Below are 23,888 nucleotides of genomic sequence, written 5' to 3'. Positions count from 1 at the left end.
TATTTGAGGTATTTTTGATGAGGTTGAAGTGGGTATTTGGAGGGTGTTTGAAGGTGGAATAAGGTTGTATTTTTGGTGGTGTAAGGTAACAAAGATGGTGAAGTTGAAAGAGCTTTGGGTGGTGATGAATGTAGATTTTCGGAGTAAATCTCTCTGGATAGCCAATTCTCTCTCGCGTCTCTCTGGGGTTTCCGGTGGTCAAAAAAATCGAGGAAAATTCCTGGATGTAGGTAAGGTCCTGAATAATTTGCGGTCAAAATCTCTCCAGGGTTAACTTCTTGAGTTATCCTCGGTGAATTTTTTCTTAACTTCGAAATTCTGATGTCGAAAAAACAGCAAGGTGGAGATTTTGTGGTGGTTTAAAGGATGTTTGGAGGAGGTTTAAGGAGGGTATTTGGAGGATGTTTGGAGGGTATTTGTAGGTTGTTTGGAGGTGTTCTTGGTGTTCTTGGTGTTCTTGGTGTTCTTGATGTTCTTGGTGTTCTTGGTGTTCTTGGTGTTCTTGATGTTCTTGGTGTTCTTGGTGTTCTTGGTGTTCTTGGTGTTCTTGATGTTCTTGGTTGAGAGGTTTTGGTGTATGGAGAGGTTTTTCAAAGTTTATAAGAGGTAATGAATGAAAGAGCACACAACTCTCTTATATACTAACTTACATATACATACACTTTCCATACATACATACAAGTATACATACATGAAACAAATATCTTCTTCACTTGAGTATTTTTAAAGTAATGGCTAGTGTGTGCAAGTGGTATGCTTCTTTCTTTGACTTTTCAACACAATATATATATATATATATATATATATATATATATATATATATATATATATATATATATATATATATATATATATATATATATATATATATATATATATATATATATATATATCGTTGAAACTGTTTAGTCGCACAACTAATTTTATCGTCTATGCGTTTTTGTCATTCGCGTGTTTTCATATTTTCCGTTTGATGACGAATTTATGCAACCTGAAATAACTGATAATATTTGTTAGATAATATAAAAAAAACAATTCGTCTTATTTCAGTGATGGTCACATACAAAAACATTTTTCAACAGTAACATAACAAAACATGTCCCAAGATCTCGATATTATAAACTCCATAAGTGTGTACGGATCATGTCGGCGCCTTCCCGCGTTCCTCGCTAGTACCTGAAACACATCACACAACAACTGTAAGCATAAACGCTTAGTGAGTTCCCCAAAATACCTCATACCCCACATACGCCTTTCCAGGCCACAACTCTGTAGGATCTTCCGATCCGTGTGTCTCAGGGGACTTCCGTCCCAAATCCTGGTAGACCTTCCGGTCCGTACCCTCTTGACCTTCCGGCCCATATCATCTCGACCTTCCGGTCCTTACCATACGTAACATACATAGCACATACATACATATCATCTTGACCTTCTGGTCCTTATCATTCATAGCATACATAACACATACATATCACATAACCGCATATAGCACATACATCATAGCATACAAGACCTTCCCGTCACACATAGGTACCCTTCCAGGTACAATATAGTGAGAAAACTCACCTCAATGAAGCCGGATAACCTCTCGTGCTCAACGTCCTGACTTAGCCTCCTCCTATTATTCAAATAACATTCCCGATCAATACTCTCTCATGATCTCATCTCTACAGACTGGGTAGAAGGCCATTCTACCCTTCCCTGAACTCTCCTGAATCAGCCTTGACCAGAACCCTAAAGTCAACGAAAGTCAACGATCAACTTTGACCCGACTCGCCGAGTGCACTAGGGTGACTCGGCGAGTACACGCCTGCCCTCTACGCCCCTGGTCCTCCCTTGACTCGCTGAGTCAACCTTATACTCCACGGGTCATCACAGATCGCGAGTCGCGGGGCAACCCGACTCGACTCGTCGAGTCTGCTCATGGACTCGGAGAGTTCATTCCATGATCACACTCAAATGACCTTCTGAGGTCAGATCTGTTCCTCTAATCCATAGATCTAACCTTCCCAAGCTCAATAAACACGTAAAGGTTCGAACTTGATACTCATGCAACGTCCAAATGACTCTACTTGATGATTTAGCCCCAAATACAACATCCTAAGTCCATTTCTTTCATATCTCATCATAAAGCAAGATGGATAAGGTCCTCTGGAGCACTATGGGTCCAGATCTGAAGCCTAAACATGATAAGGGACCATATCTCCAACAAATCATCCCAATAAAGGGTATAGAAAACCCTAAATCCATGGATTCTTTATCAAAACAGAAAGAGGATCGATATGCTACCTCAAAGATGATGCCCTTTGCTTGAAAACCACAGATTTGCAACCTCCTTGGCCTCCTCTAAGCTGGAATCAACTTCTTCTTGCAAAATCAACCCACAAAGGTCCAATAATGGCTTCTTCTCTCTCTCAAACGCTCACGCACTATTAGGGTTTCTCTCAAGGGTCTGGTAGCCGCAAATGGTGGCTATAAGGGTCCTTAAATAGGTCCCAAACCCGAGGAATTAGGGTTACATTAAACAGCGTGGACTAGCCGAGTCCATGAATGGACTCGCCGAGTCCTTCATTAAATCAGGCCAACACATCGCGATCCAACTCGGTGAGTCTGGGCGCCTACTCGCCGAGTCCCTCCTCTAAAACTCAATATAAAATACTTAAAATAGGATACCTGGGAATCCGAATGTTACAATTCTCCCCCACTAGGATCAGACTTCGCCCTCGAAGTCCTGCTCGACAAACAACTCCGGATGCTGCTCCCGCATCTCCAACTCCAGCTCCCAGGTCAGCTCGGACCCTTTCCGATGTTGCCACTGGACCTGCACCAATGACACCTCCTTGTTCCTCAGAACCTTGATCTTCCGATCCCGGATCGCGATTGGCCTCTCCGCATAATTCAGGCTCGCATCCACCTGAATATCCTCCAGTGGTACCATCGCCGACTCATCGGCTATACACTTCCTCAACTGGGACACGTGGAAGGTATCATGAATTTGGCTCAACTCCGCAGGTAGCTCTAACCGATATGCTACCTTGCCCACCCTCGCGGTCACCTTGAATGGACTGATGTACCGGGGCCCCAGCTTTCCCCTCTTCCTGAATCGGATCACTCCTTTCCAAGGAGATACTTTCAGGAGTACGAAGTCTCCCACCTGGAACTCCAGCTCGGATCGTCGCCGATCCACATAGCTTTTCTCCCGTCAGTAACCTCTGTCTAACCTGCTGTATCTGCTCTGTCGTCTGAAGCACTATCTCAGTGCTACCCATCACACGCTGCCCTACCTCTCCCCAGCAAATGGGAGTCCGACACCTCCTCCCATACAACAACTCGAAAGGAGGCATACCAATACTAGAATGGTGGCTGTTGTTGTAGGAAAATTCAGCCAATGGCAGATACGTGTCCCAACTTCCTCCGAAGTCCAACACACATGCTCGAAGCATGTCCTCGAGCGTCTGAATCGTCCGCTCACTCTGCCCGTCCGTCTGTGGGTGGTAGGCGGTACTGAAATGCAATCTCGTACCCAACTCCTCGTGGAACTTCTTCCAGAACCTGGAAGTGAAACGTACATCTCGATCAGACACAATCGAGATCGGAACTCCATGACGTGATACCACCTCTCTCACACACAACTCAGCTAACTTCTCAGCAGAAGAGCCCTCACTGATAGCAAGAAAATGCGCACTCTTCGTCAGCCGGTCGACGATCACCCAAATTGCATCAACACCCCTTGCGGTCCTTGGCAATTTGGTGATGAAATCCATGGAAATCTGTTCCCACTTCCACTGGGGAACCTCAAGCGGCTGCAACTTGCCATGCGGACGCTGGTGCTCGGCCTTAACCTTGCGACAGGTCAAGCACCTCTCAACAAACCACGCGACATCCATCTTCATACAGGGCCACCAATAATCTTTCTTCAGGTCCAAATACATCTTCGTGGCCCCGGGATAGATCGAGAACCTCGATCTATGCGCCTCCTCCATCAGAATGGTACGTGCCCCGCCTGCATACGACACCCAAATCCGACCCTGAAAGGTCATCAGCCCTCGACTATCCGTCACGAACTCGGACACCTGCCCGATCACCCGCTCCCTCTTGCGGTTCTCTGGTATCACGACCTCTGCCTGGGCCTCCCGAATGGTGTCCAACACCGGGGTCATCACTGTCAACCTCATACAAGTGCCTCGAATCGAGGCACTCTCCGCCCTACGGCTCAGCGCATCGGCTACCACATTAGCTTTGCCCGGGTGGTACAGGATCTCACAATCATAATCCTTTACCACATCCAACCATCTTCTCTGACGCATGTTCAGATTGGGCTGATCCATCAGATACTTCAAACTCTTATGGTCCGTATAAATGGTACACCGAACCCCATACAAATAGTGACGCCAAATCTTGAGGACGAACACCACTTCCCCCAACTCCAGATCGTGGGTGGGATACCTCGTCTCATGAGGCTTAAGCTGCCTCGATGCATACGCTATTACATGCCCTCTCTGCATAAGCACCGCACCCAACCCCGATATCGATGCGTAACAATACACCACAAAATCCTCCATCCCTTCCGGGAGGGCTAACACAGGGGCTTCGCACAATCTCTGGCGAAGTGTCTCAAACGAGGTCTGCTGCTCTGGACCCCATGAAAAAACAACACCCTTCCGGGTCAACCTGGTGAGAGGCACGACAATCTTGGAGAAATCCCTGATAAATCTCCGATAGTAGCCGGCCAGTCCTAGAAAACTCCTGATCTCGGTGGGAGATCTCGGCACCTCCCAACTCATAACCGCCTCAATCTTGGCCGGATCGACCAAAATCCCATCCTGGTTGACGAGATGTCCCAAGAACTGGACCTCCCGTAACCAGAACTCGCACTTGGATAATTTGGCATAAAGCCTCTCCGTCCTCAATACCCCGAGAATCTCTCTTAGATGCTCCTCGTGCTGCTCTCTAGTTCTCGAATACACCAGTATATCGTCGATGAACACGATCACCGAATGGTACAACATCGGTCTACACACCCTGTTCATGAGATCCATGAACGCTGCTGGGGCATTGGTGAGCCCGAAAGGCATCACCACGAACTCGTAATTCCCATAACGAGTCATGAACGCCGTCTTCTGGATATCCTCATCACGCACTCTCATCTGATGATATCCAGACCTCAGATCAATCTTGGAGAACCAAGAAGCTCCCTGCAACTGATCGAACAAATCGTCGATCCTCGGTAATGGATAACGGTTCTTGACCGTCAGCTTGTTTAACTCCCGGTAATCAATACACATCCGGTGTGAACCATCCTTTTTCTTGACAAAAAGGATCGGCGCTCCCCATGGCGAGCTACTCGGTCGAATAAACCCCTTCCCCAGCAGCTCCTGAAGCTGCGAGGATAACTCCTGCATCTCTGGCGGTGCAAGGTGATAAGGCGCCTTGGCGATAGGTGCTGCCCCCGGAACCAAATCAATGTGGAACTCTACCTGCCTCTCGGGAGGCACCTCCGTCAACTCCTCGGGAAAAACATCCGGGAACTCGCGCACTATCGGAACGTCATCCACCGAACTCGGCCTCCCAGTGGCCTCTCGTGTGTCCAACACATAGGCTACAAACCCGTTGCAGCCCTACTGTAAACTCTGTCTCGCTCTGGCAGCCGAACAGAACGCTGACCCACATCGGGTACCCTCGCCGTACACCGTAAGTACTCCCCTACTAGGGTCTCGTATCGTCACCAACTGCCGCTCGCAGTCTATCACAGCCCCAAATCGGCTCAACCAATCCATGCCCACTATGACACACACGTCCCCCATTGCTAACGGGATCAGATCTATCGGGAACTCAACACGAAGATCTCGAGTACACATCCTCGAATCACCTCCGTAGCATACACCGCTCGCTCGTCAGCTATGGAAACTCGCAGAGGTCGAATCAACGCCTCTCGCCTGCTACTGATGTGCCGACTAAACGCTATCGACACAAACGATCGACTCGCACCCGAGTCAAATAACACTAAGGCAGGTACCGAAATCACAAGAAAAGTACCAGCCACAACATCGGGCGCTGCGCGGACCTCCTCCGCTGTCAACTGGAAAGATCTCCCATGAGCCTTCGGTGCCTCGGCCTTCACTGGCCGAACCTCGGTAACCCTAGTAGCAGGGGCAGATCCCTGTGCTGATCCCTGATGTAACTGCGGGCACTCGGCCTTCCGATGGCCAGTCTGGTTGCAATGAAAGCAAACCATAAATCCCTTGGGGCAATCCTTGGCGATATGCCCCTCCTTGCCACATTTGTAGCAAGCACCCGATCGACAGACCCCATCATGTCCCTTGCCGCACTTTCCGCAAGTGCGGCCCTTCTGGCCTCCAGATCTCGTATCAGCGGACTTGGTCCACTTGGCTGCCGGCTGAGACTGTGCCGGCCGCCGATCTATCCTCTGAGACTCGGCCTCCTCCCTGGCCTGAGTCTCCAACTCAATCTCCGTCTTCCGGGCATTTGCCTGAAGCTCAGCAAATGTCCGGTAAGTCGAGTTTGACACGAACTCCCGTATATCCCTCCTCAAAACGCCCAAATACCGGCTCATACGTGCCTGCTCAGTAGACACCTGCTCAGGGCAGAACACCGCCCTCTCATGAAACTTCCTCGTAACCACAGTAACTGAATCAGTACCCTGCTTGAGGGTCAAGAACTCCTGTACCAACCGTTCCCTCTCCACCGGGGGAACATACTCGTCTCTGAACATGGTGGTGAACCTCTCCCAGGTCACCACTGAAACCTCTGCAAGAGTGAAGCTCGCCGTCACGAACTTCCACCAGTCCTTCGCTCCCAAGCGAAGCTGGTTCAATGCGAATCGTACCCTCAGATGCTCCGGACATGAACACATGTAGAAGCATCCCTCGATATCAGCAATCCATCTCATTGCAGCGATCAGATCCTGTGTCCTATCAAACTCTGGTGGCTTCATGTTGCTGAACTCTCGAAGCAACAATGAGTCACCTCCCTGAGGTCTGGCAGTAGCCACATCTGCAGTAGCTGCAGCAGCAGCAGCCTCATTCACCGCGGCGTACCGCTCATCGAAAGTCTCAAGCAGTGTGGTCTTGATAGACCCAAACATCCCCAGAATCTCCGCCATGATCGCCGCCGCCACCTCATCGTGGATCATCTGACGGAGCTCCTCGTCACTCACGCCGCTCGACTCAAGTCTGTGGCGTGTCCCAATCATGATGTCTCTGAAATACAACATAAGAATATCAGAGACTCGCTCGAGCATACTCGCACTCGATAACTCAACCCTACCTGTTCCTTGGTACCCAATGGATTCTTACTTAGAGTGCGCACTGCTCCGGTGTCTTCAGTAGTACGGGCCCTATACTACCGTCCACACCGCATCAGTATTCACCCTAAGTCCTCCTCCTTGGATCCCAAATCACAAGTACTCTATATCTCACTGGCATAGGCTACCCTTCGGTAGACCTCTCATCAGCTCCTCACTGCTACCTACTCGCTCTCAAGCATCACATAGCATCAAAATCCTTCCTAGGCTAAGGCATCACAAAATCAGGTCACTCTAGTCCTAATATGAATACCAAGCTAACTCTAGCATGCATATCATATCATAACATGTCTCATAACACATAATGTAAGGGTTTTTTGGGAAATCACCGTTCGGGCGCTGGCTGATCGTACACACTGCTTCCTTCTGCCTCTCTCAAAATCTTTTACTCTTTTAGAAAAATTGTTTATTTTATGAAAAACTTCCTTAATTCCTCAGTTTGAGTTCAGATTCATCTGAAGATGCACCCGAATCCCTCAAACCAAGGCTCTGATACCAACTTGTAACAACGTAATTTTTCAAAACAATTTTTCATTTAAAAAACATTCATTCATTCCCACGATAATCATAAAAACATAATGTGTCCACTGTAACATAATGATGTGTGTGAAATGCACTGGTTTTAATCCTACTTTTGAGTTATAAATTAAGCACACAAAGGCAGTGAACCTGTCTTTTAGTGGTATAGTTAGGTAAGTAGAGTGTCGAACTCAGGGAACGGTAAATTAAAACTAAAGACTAATTTTATCTAAATTAAATAGTAAATATGGGTTTTCTCTAGTTTTACAAGACTAGAAACTTACTAATACTACTTAGGCTAAGAACTAGAAAAACAAAGATTTAACTGAATTTAATAATAAAAGGGACATATGTTTAGTTCAACTCAATTGATCCTATGGTTGATATTATGGTAATAGTGAAATGGATTAATTCTTCTATTGGCTACCGATTCAAGTGATTAGCCTTGCGTTCGCTACGATAATCCTTACAAAACAAACTAACTCAAACAGTGATCAGTTGTCTAATTTAATTTAATTCACTAGATTATTTATTCGGGTTAATTCAGACTTGTAATAGCTAACTAAATTGATCCTTTAGTTAACCTCTTGCTGATGGTCATCAAACAAGCTCACACATGAATTTACCTAATTTTTCTTATTAATTCTAGTTTCGCGTTCGTTAGTCCTAGACATATGATAAAGTGGTCACATAAACATATGGGGTTGATAATTAAAAGATGTTCATACTATTTAATTATCTTCCTATTAACAGAAAATTAGTTATCATTCACACACAAGGTTCTTTAACAAGCTAAAATTAACAAAATCACCAATATTTAATTAATCCTACCATTAATCAAACCATAATATCAATTTTGTATCCCCAAACAGAAGTTTAAGAGTTTTAGCTCATGATTGAGGTAATTAACAGCAATAAAACGAATTCTAATTGTCTAACCATAATTGAGAAACAATAGATTAAGTAGAATGATGAGAATGTGCCTCACATTTTCTTCGGAATTGGATTCTATGTTGTATCTTCGTTCTCTAGGGTTCTTCTGGCTCTTCAATCGCAACTTGCTTCTCCCCAAAGGTTCCAGAAGTCCTTCCATCGGATTAAGACCCGCTATTTATAATTATCACAAAACAGGGGCTACTCGGCGAGTAGGTCGTGGACTCGCCGAGTACTAGTGTGAAATCCGTGTTCGGTAAGGAATCTTGACTTTTCTTTCGGGAACATTCTAATGAACTCGCCGAGTACATGCGTGGACTCGCCGAGTAGGTGTGTAGTTTTCCCTTTTTCTACATTCTTTGGTCTCTAATTGCTTCTCCTTTTTTCCTTTCTGCTTCCAAGCATGTCTTTTGGACTGAAAACACAATATAAGCATTATTAAGTACCTTTTGTCCATATTATGCATATAATTAGCCAAAAATGAATAGAAATATGTGTTAAACATATGATTAATTATGCACATATCAAAATACCCCACACTTGACTTTTGCTTGCCCCCAAGCAAAACTGAATTTTAACACATTAGAATCACATAGGACAACTCAAGTCGAACCCAGCCATTATGCCAAGACCGCAACGCGCACATTTGTGTCTAAAATTCCTAATAACCCCCATACTCTAAATACTCACAATCCTCATAAACATTCGCCCACTCACCCCGAACTATGCTCATTTTATGCATCTCTCCGAATACATCCTCAGAAAACCTCTTAACCTCAATGTGTTTTTGGTTGAGTAACCCAAGCATACATAATCTAGATAATTACAATTTATGATACCACATTGGAGCTCTTTGGAATTCTTCATTTATTTGGCATTTGATCTTTGATCTCTTTGAATTCACCACTTTGTTGTTTGGTTTTTGGTATCTTCAACTTCTTGAATTTCTTGGAATTTTTGATCTTCTAATTTCATATTTGACTTTGATGCTCCAAAAATTCTTACAACTTTTCTTTTGTATTTCTCTTTTTTTTTCATGTAACTCACTTTTTTCTTCACTCAATACCTACATGCTTAAGCAGGGGCACTCAACTTCAACCTTTATTGATTAATGATAACAATTTTTCTGGATACATTTCAAATACACGATGCTAAACATATTGCATCCTTCGGGCTAAGCGAGGCTGTGTTTTTGTCCCATGATTTCACTAGAATAAGGGGGCCACAAATGCACTATAACGTATATAGGCTCAACTAAACATTTGGGTCTTCATACAATCATCCACACAATTCTAACATCGAATCCTAATTACTTTTTACCAAAATTTTCTAAATTAAATCCTAAGTAACATTTTTGGTATGCAATAGTGCAAAAAAATTTTAGAAAAAAAAAATAGACCTAAATTATGATATTATGATTCTAAATTTGCTAAGGTTCAACCAACCCCCTACCCCACACTTATTTCATGTAATGTCCCCATTGCATGCTATGCATGATAAAGAAAAAAAATACTAAAGTATAGAGGGAATTGGAACAAACTCCCCTGGAATAGCAGTGGCGAGGCTGATCATCTTCAATTTAGCTCCATCTTTGAATGACTTTAAACATGGGAACAGCTCATCCATGTCTTGGGTGTCATGTCGCGTGTGGTAGACTTGCAAATGACTCAAATATGTAGGATACAGCTCCTAGAAACCTCCAGCAATGATTCTCTATGAAAGAGTTGGATAAAACTGCAACAAACGTGCCCAAAACAACTCTGGAATCCGAAAAATGATGATGGACTCGGCGAGTAAGTCGTGTACTCGGCGAGTATGTTGCTAACTTGCAGAGAAGTCGTGTAATTGTCCATGCACTCGCCGAGTAGGATATGTGCACTCGGTGAGTGGGCGCTGAGTTTTCCTTTCGACGGAAGTGCTGGATTGGGGTAATTCAATGACTCTTTTTCTAATTACTTCAGTAATAAAGCACTCTACACTCCCAACTCTAACGGACTCGAACTTAATGGAAAAGACTTCGCACTCTCAATTGAACATTCCTTACTTGAACCTTGACCCATAAGACTTCTAAATGCATCCTAATCTTCCAATCCTGAAAAAAAAAATGCAGACAAAAGTGAAAGCAACCAAAAGTCCTAACAAGAAATAAAATCATCCAAGTTTAACAAGTTGTCCAAATCAAACATCACAAAAATAAATTAAAAAAACACAAAAGAAACATTCTTCATTCTTCATCATCCATGTCGGCTCCTCCAGCTCCACTTCCTCCTCCTTCATTTCCTTTCCTCATCCTTTCTTCCCAACTCATGATGTAGGGGTAGCCGGGTCCAGGTCTCGGTGCGATGTTCATTTGTTGGAAGAGATAGTCAAATGATTGATTGTTATAGTTAACTCCTCTTCCAATATCATCCAAGTAGCGCCGGTACTCAAGTTGATTCCATCCATCGTTCTCTTCTTCCACCGGAATAACCGGTGGGTCTTCCCGTACCCACTCGCTTCTTTGCCTCACTCGCCTTCCCGGCTCCTCGGGGATAGCCGGCTCATCCGCATGAGGAATAGAAAAAGAATCACCAAACTTTTCCACAATCCTTGCCCTCCTATATAATGCGGTGTTGAACGGAGGGGGATAAATGACCGTCAGCGCCCTTGACTCTTGCAAATCTAATACCCCAAATGACCTTGCAAGCCTCGTCACAAACATCCCTCCATTAATCTTGGAGTTTATCTTCTCCTTAACAGCCCCTTCAGCAAGATACTTGGCTACGCGATAGGGGAGATTGCAGAAAACATCGGGAGTAATAATACTCCAAAGATAAAAGATGTCAAGGGTCGGGACCTTGTCCCAGTCCTTTCGCATATTAATCATGCTGGCAATGAACCGATGAATGAGACGGTGGATCGGTGAACGTATGTGACCCTCCTGTGCGGTAGATGGGATGTACACCCGGTTAGCAATAGTATTCCACCAGGTAGAAGCAACCACTCCCTCGGGGAGATCTTTGTGGCAATTCTCTAAAAAAACTTCAAAATCTTCATTCAACATAGTGCTTTGCTCATAGATTCCAAGCCTCCATGAAAATTCAGCCATGCTGCATTGTCGCAGCTCCCCACCAAGAGAAAAGGAAACTACATTGGGATTGTAGTACTCACTACCACCTCGGAATGAGATGGTAGCAAAAAACTCCCAACATAATTCAGCGTAGACCGGTTCTTGAATTTTGAAAAGCTGTAACCAACCATCACATATGATGGTTGAATCCCCCAAATTACATTCTTTCACCAAATATGGTGTTAGCTCTTCTTCCAAACCAACTTTCCCTATCCAATCCCAATCCACTGCATTGGGTAAATGAATCTCTTTCTGTTTTAAAGCCTCTAACTTGTTTTTGGCACGGGCTTGAGACGATTTGGATGTGATTTGGCGGAACGAGAGCCACGGGATGTCCCCTTGGCTTCCCCCACTTGAAGACTGACCTCGTCTGGACATGGTACCTGCATGACAACATTAAGAAAGCACAAACAAACAACACCCAGTAATTAAAATTGAATAAAACAGATCTGTATAGCCTCCTACTCGCCGAGTTCATGTCCTACTTGGCGAGTAGGATGAACATCGGGACCAGAATCTGTCGAACACATATGGGTCACTTAAAACACCCAATTTTGCACAGGGGTTTGCTGTACTAAGTCCATTAACCACTAAACCAAAAGAAAATTCTCCTTACAACTCCTAATTCATGGTAAAATTAAAACCCTAGAATTTGAGGAAACCCCCAAATCCGAATTTAGACTAAATAGGGGCAAATCAGTGATAAAGCTTGAACCTTTGATGAGTTTTTAAGTGTAAAGATCATACCTTTTCCCTTGAAAGTCGAGGATTATGCCAAAAATCACAGAAATCGCTTGAAGGAGGCTGTGCACGGCGAGTGTGTGGGTAAAATGGGTAAAAACCCTTATTTCTCAGATTTTTATACCGTCTGTGTAAGTTGGCTACTCGCCGAGTAGAAACGATCAACTCGCCGAGTACAAATGCTTTTACGCGGTTTTTTTGGTTATTTAGACAAGCAGTCGCCGAGTACTCGTACCTACTCGGCGAGTAAAGCTTGCAGTTTGACAAAAATTGAAATTTTTTTTTTTTTTTTTTTTTTAATTTTTTTTTTAACCCACCACCCCACACTCTAGGCATTGCTTGCCCTCAAGCAATCATTTAGAACATATTTCCAGAAGAAGATGAATGAAAAAGATCCTAAGAAATTAAAAAGAAAGTAAAGGAAAAAGAAATGCAAACTCTAAACTCGGGTTGCCTCCCGGAAGCGCTTCTTTTTAAGGAGTCATTAGCTGGACTCCTCCCATTCTACGTGGCTGCAATCCCTTCCAGCAACATCAACTCTTCCATGCCTTCATTCCTTGGAACTCCTTCTTCATACTTTTTGACTCTATGTCCATTGACCTTGAACGGGGTGCCATCTTTTGACAATAGCTCTATAGCACCATGTGGAAACACCTTCTTTACCAGAAAAGGACCATCCCATCTTGACTTGAGTTTGCCCGAGAAGAGTTTTAACCTTGAATTAAAGAGCAATACCTTTTGCCCTTTATGAAAGTCTTTATTTTCCTTGATCCTCCTGTCATGCCAATTCTTAGTTTTCTCTTTATAGATCAAAGAACTAGTGTATGCATCATTTCTAAGTTCCTCAAGAGCATTCATTTGCATTAACCGGTTGTTCTTGAGCTCCTCCATGTTGAAGTTACACATCTTTAAAGCCCAAAAAGCTTTATGCTCTATCTCCACCGATAAATGACATTGCTTTCCATAAACTAACCTATATGGTGTAGTACCAATAGGGGTTTTGAAAGCTGTACGGAAGGCCCAAAGTGCATCGTCTAGCTTATCCGACCATTCTTTTCGATTGCTCCCCACCGATTTCTCCAAGATTCTCTTTAAAGCTCGATTTGTCACTTCGGTTTGTCCACTAGTTTGTGGATGGTAGGATGTTGAAAATTTATGGGTTACCCCATATTTACTTAGCACCTTCTCTAGTTGATCATTGGCAAAATGAGTGCCTCGGTCACTTATGAGAGCTTTTGGGACCCCAAATCTTGAAAATAACTTCTTTAAAAACCTCACCACTACCCGACCGTCATTAGTTGGCAAAGCTTGTGCCTCCGCCCACTTGGATACATAATCCACCGCCACCAATATGTATTTGTTGCCTTTGGATATGGGAAATGGTCCCATGAAATCGATCCCCCACACATCAAATACTTCGCACACTTGGATACTATGTTGTGGCATTTCATTTCGAGATGAAATGTTTCCCGCTCTTTGACATGCATCACATTCTTTGACAAATTGGGTTGCATCTTTAAAAATCGTGGGCCAGTAAAACCCAATGTCAAAGATCTTCTTAGCAGTGTAATGTGCTCCATGATGTCCACCCGTGGGCCCGCTATGACATTGCTCCAATATTTTCCAGCTTTCATTCCCGAACACGCATCTTCGTATGATTCCATCCGCGCAGCTTCGGAAAAGATATGGTTCATCCCAAAAGTAATACTTTATCTCGGAAAAGAATTTCTTCTTTTGTTGACTTGTGAGATCTTTTGGGATGTAATTGCTAGCTAAGTAATTAGCTATATTTGCAAACCATGGTTCTTGTCCCACAGTCACCATAATATACTCGTCCGGAAAATCATCTCCAACTCTATCTTCTTGCAATCGCGGGTTTTCAAGCCTTGACAAGTGGTCAGCTGCTACATTCTCCATTCCCTTTTTGTCGCGTATCTCTATGTCAAACTCTTGAAGAAGTAGAACCCATCGTATCAATCTTGGCTTGGCATCCTGTTTGGCAAACAAATACTTGATAGCAGAGTGGTCAGTAAAACCAGTTGTTTTAGATAAAACTAAATAAGGGCGGAATTTATCAAAAGCGTACACCACAGCTAATAATTCCTTTTCCGTGGTGGTGTAGTTTTCTTGGGCTGGATTTAAAGTCTTGCTAGCATAATATATGGGTCGGAAGTGCTTATCAACCCTTTGACCAAGGACAGCTCCTAATGCAAAATCACTAGCATCACACATTATTTCAAATGGTAAATTCCAATTTGGTGCAACAATGATCGGGGCATTAGTCAATTTTTCCTTTAAAAATTCAAATGCCTCTAAACACTCTTTAGTAAAATTAAATGGTGCATCTTTTAGGAGTAATTGTGTTAGAGGTCTAGTTATTTTAGAAAAATCTTTGATAAAACGCCGGTAAAAACCCGCGTGTCCTAGAAAACTTCTAATACCCTTCACATTAGTTGGTGGAGGTAATTTGGCAATGGTGTCAATCTTTGCCTAATCCACTTCAATTCCCGATTTGGAAACCTTGTGGCCCAAAACTATACCCTCCTTAACCATAAAGTGACATTTTTCCCAATTAAGGACTAAGTCGGTCTTTTCACACCTAGCAAGCATTAGGTCAAGATTTGTGAGACAATCATGGAAGGAAGATCCAAAAACAGAAAAATCGTCCATAAAGACTTCCATGAATTTTTCCACCATGTCGTGGAATATGGCTGTCATGCACCTTTGAAATGTCGCGGGTGCATTGCATAGCCCAAAGGGCATGTGTCGATAAGCAAAAGTCCCACTTGGGCAAGTGAATGTGGTCTTTTCTTGGTCCAATGGGTCTATGGGTATTTGGAAATAACCCGAAAATCCGTCTAGGAAGTAATAATAACTATGGCCCGATAATCTCTCTAACATTTGATCAATAAAGGGTAAGGGAAAATGGTCTTTAAGAGTGGCATAGTTTAGTTTTCGTTAATCAATGCACACTCTCCAACCGGTTACCGTTCGTGTCGGAATAAGCTCATTCTTTTCGTTGGTTATGACCGTCATCCCTCCTTTCTTGGGCACCACTTGAACCGGACTCACCCACGGGCTGTCGGAAATGGAATATATAATCCCCGCATCTAAAAGCTTGACCACTTCTTTCTTGACTACCTCTTGCATATTTGGGTTTAGTCTTCTTTGGTGCTGCACAACCGGCTTTGCTCCTTCTTCCAGGTTAATCTTGTGTGAACAATAAGAGGGACTTATTCCCTTGATGTCAGTAATGCTCCATGCTATGGCCTGTTTTCGCTTCTTCAAAACTTGCACTAGTTCTTCCTTTTCAGAGTTGGAAAGGTCAGAGGCTATAATGACTGGCTTTTGATGGCCATCTTCAAGGAAGGCATACTCCAAATGTTCTGGTAGCTTTTTGAGCTCAGTTTTTGGGTTCTGTTTGTTCTACTCGCCGAGTGTAGGTAAGGGACTCGGCGAGTTGGTAGCTGAATTTACGAATTCTGTTTTTTTTTCGCTTGGACTCGGCGAGTAGATCGGCCCTACTCGGCGAGTTGAAGTGTCAGATTGCCTCACCAATTCTTCAAACTCAGCTTCTTCCAGCAGCCTCTCGATGTCCATTAAGTCTTTTTCTGCATCAAATTCTTCATCAAAAATTGTGAACTTGCTGGAATCTTCACTTATGCATTCCTCCAATAATTCATCAAGCATGTCAATTGAGAATGCCATGTCGTCACTATTCCGTGCATACCTCATAGCTTGATCAACCCCAAATGTGACTGAATCTTCTCCTACCCGCAAAGTGAGCTTCGAGTCCCTCATGTCTACTATAGCACTTGCCGTGTTGAGGAAGGGTCTTCCAAGGATGATTGGGACTTGAGGATCCGCCTCCATGTCTAGAATTATGAAATCAGCGGGAAATACAAATTTGTCCACTTTGACCACTAAGTCTTCACATATTCCTCTTGGGAAAGTGATTGTCTTGTTAGCTAAATGAATCGCCATACGAATTTGTCTTGGTTCCGGGAGATCCAGCTTCTTGAAGAATGAATAAGGCATTAAATTCACACTTGCTCCTGAATCAGCCAAGGCATGAGTGGTAGCTAAATTGCCAAATTAGCAAGGTAAAGTTAAGCTCCCCGGGTCACCCTTCTTCTTTGGTAGTTTGTTGAGCATGGCGGCTGAGCAATTCTCATTGAGGACTACCTTCTTCACTTCCTCCATCTTCCTTCTATTAGTGAGAAGTTCCTTAAGGAACTTTGCATATTTGGGCATTTGTGCGACAGCTTCGATGAAGGGTATGTTGATTTGAAGAGCCTTTATATGATCTAGAAACTTCTGGTACTCCTCTTCCTGCTTCACTTTCTTAGCTCGGGCTGGGTATGGCAATGGCGGCTGGTAAAACTTTTCAGGGGTCTGATTGTTCGGATTTGGCAGTGGACTCGCCGAGTCCATATTCTGTACTCGGCGAGTAGAGCTGTCAGATTGAAGATTTTGATTTTCTGCTTGATTTTCTGCTTCCTCCTTCTGTGATTCTTTGGGTGCTTCATTCTGAATAGGGGCCAGAGGAGTGATTATTTTCCCACTTCTTGTTGTGACTATGTTTATGTGCGCGCCTCGTGGGTTGTTTTCGGTTTTGCTAGGAAGTTCGCCCGGTGATCTTTGGTTTATTTGTTGAGCAAGTTGCCCTAGCTGCGTTTCTATGTTGTGGATAGATGCTTGCTGGGTTCTAAGCATGGTCCTTGTTTCTTGAATTGCAGCATCATGATCACTATGTCTCTTTTCTGAAGCAGCTACAAATTTGGTAAGCATTTCTTCCAAACTTGGTTTTCTTTCTTGTGATGGCTCCTCCTTTTGGTAAAAACCCCTTCCCTTTTGCTTGAACTTCTCCTCCTTAGCCTTCTTGTACTCGTCATAAGGGAGCCACTCTTTCTTTGGTCTACGCCAATCTTCATCATATCGGTCCCCACTTGAGTAACAAACTTGCACCTTTTTGTTGCCATTCTCATCCAAGTCGCAGTCTCTAGTAAGGTGAGGCCCATTGCAATTTTCGCAACCCACCCGAATAGCATGTATCGTTTGGTCCATTTTATCCATCCTCCTATCCATGGTTTTTAGCATAGCCATAACTGCTGACAAGTCTTCTGAAGCTGCATAGGCGGCCCCCCTCGTCATATCATTTCTTGGATTGTGGTATTCTCTAGAATGCTTAGAGAATTCTTCAATTAGTTGCTTTATCACTGGAGGTGCCTTCTTCGTGAGTGGACCTTGCGAGTCAAGTAATTGCCTAGTGGTAACATTTACTCCATCATAGAAGATGGAGACTTCTTGTTGATTATTGAGGTCATGATGTGGGCAATTCCTTAGCAGGCTCTTGTACCTCTCCCACGCTTCATATAGTGATTCTCCAGCTTGTTGTTCAAAGTTAGCTATGGCTTTCTTTAGCTTGGATATCTTGGATGGTGGGCAGAATTGATCAATGAACTCTTCTTTCATTTGGGCCCATGTAGTGATAGATCCTGGGGGCAATGACTTGAGCCAATCCTTGGCAGCACCCTTCAAAGTAACCGGAAGCATGCGAAGTAGCTAAGTTTCCCGAGGCACATTTGGAACATTGAAATAATCAGCTACATCATTGACTTCGTCCAAGTGTTTGTAAGCGTCTTCGTGGTCTTTGCCTGTGAAGGGGATCTCCTTAAGTAGAGCCAGGATGTGACCCTTGAGCTCAAAAGTAGCAGTAGCGGGGATTTCGGGTTGCACAAGTCCCGGTCCGGTATCATCGCGTATCCTCTTCTTCCATTCCCCCATGGGGACTTCATCAATGTTAGCCATGAGAATAGCTAATTCGTCGTCGGAATCGGAAACGTGACCGAATGTAGGGTCTTCTTCTTCCTCGGTCTCGTACTCGGCGTATTCTTTAATTGGGTCTTTGATTGTCAAAGAGGCGCTGGATGCTCCTGATTTGCTGCTCATCTTCTTGCTGAAAACGGACTTTAGGTTCTTTAATGGCGAATTCCTTGAAGAAGCGGATTCTCCAACGGATTTTCCTTTGTTCTTCCTTAGGGCGGATTCCGGGTCGTCTAGAGGAGGGATCAAAGGTGTATCAGATCCTCGGGTCATCAAACAACTGCAAATAAAACAAGAAAAATGCGTAAAAAGAACAAAAATAAAATAAAAGCTAAAACTGTGAACAGTGATGGACTCGCCGAGTTTCGTCGAGTGCACTCGGCGAGTTCAAGGTAAAAACAGAAAAATTTTCTACTTAATTTATTAAAACAGAGATTGATCAAAACCTATACTAACTACTAAATTACCTAAGAATTAACTTTGTGTAAGATAAATCCCACACAAAGGATCGATAAAAATAGAAATTAATGCTAATTTAGAACCGTTCCACGGCAACGGCGCCAAAAACTTGATGTGTGTGAAATGCACTGGTTTTAATCCTACTTTTGAGTTATAAATTAAGCACACAAAGGCAGTGAGCCTGTCTTTTAGTGGTATAGTTGGGTAAGTAGAGTGTCGAACTTAGGGAACGGTAAATTAAAACTAAAGACTAATTTTATCTAAATTAAATAGTAAATATGGGTTTTCTCTAGTTTTACAAGACTAGAAACTTACTAATACTACTTAGGCTAAGAACTAGAAAAACAAAGATTTAACTGAATTTAATAATAAAAGGGACTTCTGTTTAGTTCAACTCAATTGATCCTATGGTTGATATTATGGTAATAGTGCAATGGATTAATTCTTCTATTGGCTACCGATTCAAGTGATTAGCCTTGCGTTCGCTACGATAATCCTTACAAAACAAACTAACTCAAACAGTGATCAGTTGTCTAATTTAATTTAATTCACTAGATTATTTATTCGGGTTAATTCAGACTTGTAATAGCTAACTAAATTGGTCCTTTAGTTAACCTCTTGCTGATGGTCATCAAACAAGCTCACACATGAATTTACCTAATTTTTCTTATTAATTCTAGTTTCGCGTTCGTTAGTCCTAGACATATGATAAAGTGGTCACATAAACATATGGGGTTGATAATTAAAAGATGTTCATAATATTTAATTATCTTCCTATTAACAGAAAATTAGTTATCATTCACACACAAGGTTCTTTAACAAGCTAAAATTAACAAAATCACCAATATTTAATTAATCCTACCATTAATCAAACCATAATATCAATTTTGTATCCCCAAACAGAAGTTTAAGAGTTTTAGCTCATGATTGAGGTAATTAACAGCAATAAAACGAATTCTAATTGTCTAACCATAATTGAGAAACAATAGATTAAGTAGAATGATGAGAATCTGCCTCAAATCTTCTTCGGAATTGGATTCTAGGTTGTATCTTCATTCTCTAGGGTTCTTCTGGCTCTTCAATCGCATCTTGCTTCTCCCCAAAGGTTCCAGAAGTCCTTCCATCGGATTAAGACCCGCTATTTATAATTATCACAAAACAGGGGCTACTCGGCGAGTAGGTCGTGGACTCGCCGAGTACTAGTGTGAAATCTGTGTTCGGTAAGGAATCTTGACTTTTCTTTCGGGAACATTCTAATGAACTCGCCGAGTACATGCGTGGACTCGCCGAGTAGTTGTGTAGTTTTCCCTTTTTCTTCATTCTTTGGTCTCTAATTGCTTCTCCTTTTTTCCTTTCTGCTTCCAAGCATGTCTTTTGGACTGAAAACACAATATAAGCATTATTAAGTACCTTTTGTCCATATTATGCATATAATTAGCCAAAAATGAATAGAAATATGTGTTAAACATATGATTAATTATGCACATATCACATAACAAAACATGTCCCAAGATCTCGATATTATAAACTCCATAAGTGTGTACGGATCATGCCGGCGCCTTCCCGCGATCCTCGCTAGTACCTGAAACACATCACACAACAACTGTAAGCATAAACGCTTAATGAGTTCCCCAAAATACCTCATACCCCACATACGCCTTTCCAGGCCACAACTCTGTAGGATCTTCCGATCCGTGTGTCTCAGGGGACTTCCGTCCCAAATCCTGGTAGACCTTCCGGTCCGTACCCTCTTGACCTTCCGGCGCATATCATCTCGACCTTCCGGTCCTTACCATACGTAACATACATAGCACATACATACATATCATCTTGACCTTCCGGTCCTTATCATTCATAGCATACATAACACATACATATCACATAACTGCATATAGCACATACATCATAGCATACAAGACCTTCCGGTCACACATAGGTACCCTTCCAGGTACAGTATAGTGAGAAAACTCACCTCAATGAAGTCGGATAACCTCTCGTGCTCAACGTCCCGACTTAGCCTCCTCCTATTATTCAAATAACATTCCCGATCAATACTCTCTCATGATCTCATCTCTACAGACTGGGTAGAAGGCCATTCTACCCTTCCCTGAACTCTCCTTAATCAGCCTTGACCAGAACCCTAAAGTCAACGAAAGTCAACGGCCAACTTTGACCCGACTCGCCGAGTGCACTAGGGTGACTTGGCGAGTACACGCCTGCCCTCTACGCCCCTGGTCCTCCCTTGACTCGCTGAGTCAACCTTATACTCCACGGGTCGTCACAGGTCGCGAGTCGCGGGGCAACCCGACTCGACTCGTCGAGTCTGCTCATGGACTCGGCGAGTTCATTCCATGCTCACACTCAAATGACCTTCTGAGGTCAGATCTGTTCCTCAATATAAAATACTTAAAATAGGATACCTGGGAATCCGGATGTTACAAATATCATGTTATCTGAGACTCTATATCACTCTCATGCCATCTACTAGAGAAGATATGGAAACAAGATTATATGTTGTGGCTACAATAAGAATTGGAAGACATTTATAATGTATTTCACGTATGCTACCTGGCGAAGTTGAAGGGTGATGAGGTAGATACTAGAAGAAAAGACTCATTTAGGAACCAAAGGAAATTGTGGATGGAAAGACTATAAAATTGATAAGAAAGATGATAGATATTGTACCGGTTGAATGGAGACTTCGCACCGGTGCAAATCTTACTTGGGAAACGAATTATGAATGAAGAAAAGATACCCACAAGTTTTTCAAGATCTTGCGATTCCGAGGACGGGATCGTCCTAAGATGGAGGTAATTGTAACACTTTACTTTTAGGGATATTTTTTTTATCAAAATAATAATAATAATCATTTTTAATTTGAATACAAAGAAATTCTTAGAAGATTAAAATGTTGTATTCAAATATTTTAATAGTTTATTAGTACTTTGAAGGCGGGGTATCTTGGCGTCACCCTAAGGGATATTATAATATGATTAATTAAGAATAAAGATTTAAATGGTTTATAGTAATGACAAATTAAAAAAAGTCATTGTGTATGAAGTTTGAAAGTTAATAAGTGTCTACATGTGTATTGTAGGGGGGTGTAAGAAGAATTGTAGTGCAAGTGAATTGCTAGTGTCTATACAACTAAGGTGAATTTATTCGAGCACATGTACTATAAACATACTATGTAACTCTTTGGCATTTTTCTTAAACTTGATTCTATGTGTTGCATAGTACTTGTTGCATCATGAAAGCCTATTTTGAAAATATATCTAATTAACCTGTTTTGAAAGATTTCTAAAAGTATTTTGTGAGCATCCTATATGTGCATTTCATATTAGGGTAGGTTGGGCTTGAAGTGACACTAGGCATGTATACTGGACCGCAAATGGAACACATCGGACCAGAAATGGAACAAATCGGACCAGAACCCGAAAAACCCACAAACCAAATAAGACATAAATTAAGAATCGAATACATTAACCAATCGTTCAGTCGTACTAAGAAATGTGCTATTTAAGAATGTGTTCGAAACGGAACTGGACCAGAACTAAAACCGAAAAAACATAAGTGGAATAAGTCGTAAACTAAGAACCGAGAACCGACCAAATACTACTAACCAGTTCCAACCGGTTCGCGTCCGGTTCCGGATTGGTTTTTCGGTTAAAAAGCCCTTCCCTAGGTGACTCCAAGGTACCAAAATCTATTATTATGCGTTGTGAGTGGTTTTATTTATGGATATTAATCACCACAATGCGTAAAGTGGTTAGATACCCTTTGAGTGGTCATGTGCAATGGTCCACAAGTCAACTAGTATGTTATTATGTTGGTAAGGTTGTACATGGTGGGTTGTGTACTAGCCACGAAGCCATGTATGACTGATACCATGTTATGTAGGGAGGGTTGTAAAACCGATACGATGTTATGTGGATGTACAAACCTTGTAGTATATTGTCGGATGGACATGGAAATTGGGTTTAGGATCATAGGCATTGCATTTCTACTAATATTGTGAAACTAATATGTTGATATGTTTTCAAAAGTCAATGATATTACTTGAACCCGCTTTAAGGGTATTGGGATGTTTTGTTGATTTAAACTATTTTGGAGGTTCAACTCCAAGTATAGATGACTGTCATCATCCTTTACTCTTGAAGAGTTGCACTCGCGTATTCTCACGAGACATTCTCACGCCTCATGCTATATTTTGACGTGTTAGAGATGAAGAAGGATGCTTGGTTATTTAGAAGATGATATAGATGTAATATCGTACTTTCAGTTATGTTTTGAGATCCATTGTAATATCCTCGCTATGCTTTAAACTAAATTTGAATTTGGACCAAATGCATATCCGCACATGTTTTAACAACTTAAACTCTCATTTTTGGATGAAAACTATATTTTAAGACCATTTTAAAATCACCATATGCGAGTGATGGTTTACCTACTATTGGCTATCCAGAGTGTTTCCATAAGGTTTGCGGCAACTTGGAGTAACACGTCAAAATGGTCCTTCAAGAACATTACCTTCTTCATTCGTAAAGAGAATAACCGTTGCTTCAATAGTAATTTGTTCGTTAAGGAGTTTGTCTTGTACAGACTCTCAAGCGTCAACCATAGAGACATTTTCTTCATCTGCGACTTCATAAATCATCTCATCAGCTAAGGACAGTAAGATGGCAGACTGAACTTAGTCATATTGCTAGGTGAAGTCTGATTCAAACATGCCTCTTGGTCGGTTTTGAGCATCTTGTCAATGTTATTGCCAAAAGTATAGACAAATAAATTTATCATAGCAGCCATGCCATCTGACCACGACCTCTCACTGATCTTTGATGATGGGGAATTCGATAAACAAATACTATCATGTTCACGGTGCTGCAGGAAAAGCGCAGCATTTAAAAGAATACCAATCCCTGACGAATCACATAAAGACATTTACCCTGCCAATAACATTTATATATGTCTCTTGAT

General features: G+C 42.5%; 1 non-coding gene across 1 annotated transcript; it reads left to right on the top strand.

Annotated features, from left to right (window-relative positions):
• The first annotated feature begins 17,946 nt into the window (after positions 1 to 17,946).
• Positions 17,947 to 18,053, top strand: LOC145141662 (small nucleolar RNA R71). Its single transcript, XR_013722855.1, has one exon. It is a non-coding gene; the product is annotated as a small nucleolar RNA R71 (small nucleolar RNA).
• Positions 18,054 to 23,888: the final 5,835 nt, after the last annotated feature.

The sequence above is a fragment of the Lactuca virosa genome, chromosome 9 (genome assembly GCF_052849685.1).
Source record: "Lactuca virosa cultivar CGN04683 chromosome 9, Lactuca_virosa_CGN04683_v6, whole genome shotgun sequence".
In the NCBI taxonomy this organism is placed as follows: domain Eukaryota; kingdom Viridiplantae; phylum Streptophyta; class Magnoliopsida; order Asterales; family Asteraceae; genus Lactuca; species Lactuca virosa.
This window is presented reverse-complemented; position numbering and strand designations above follow the sequence as displayed.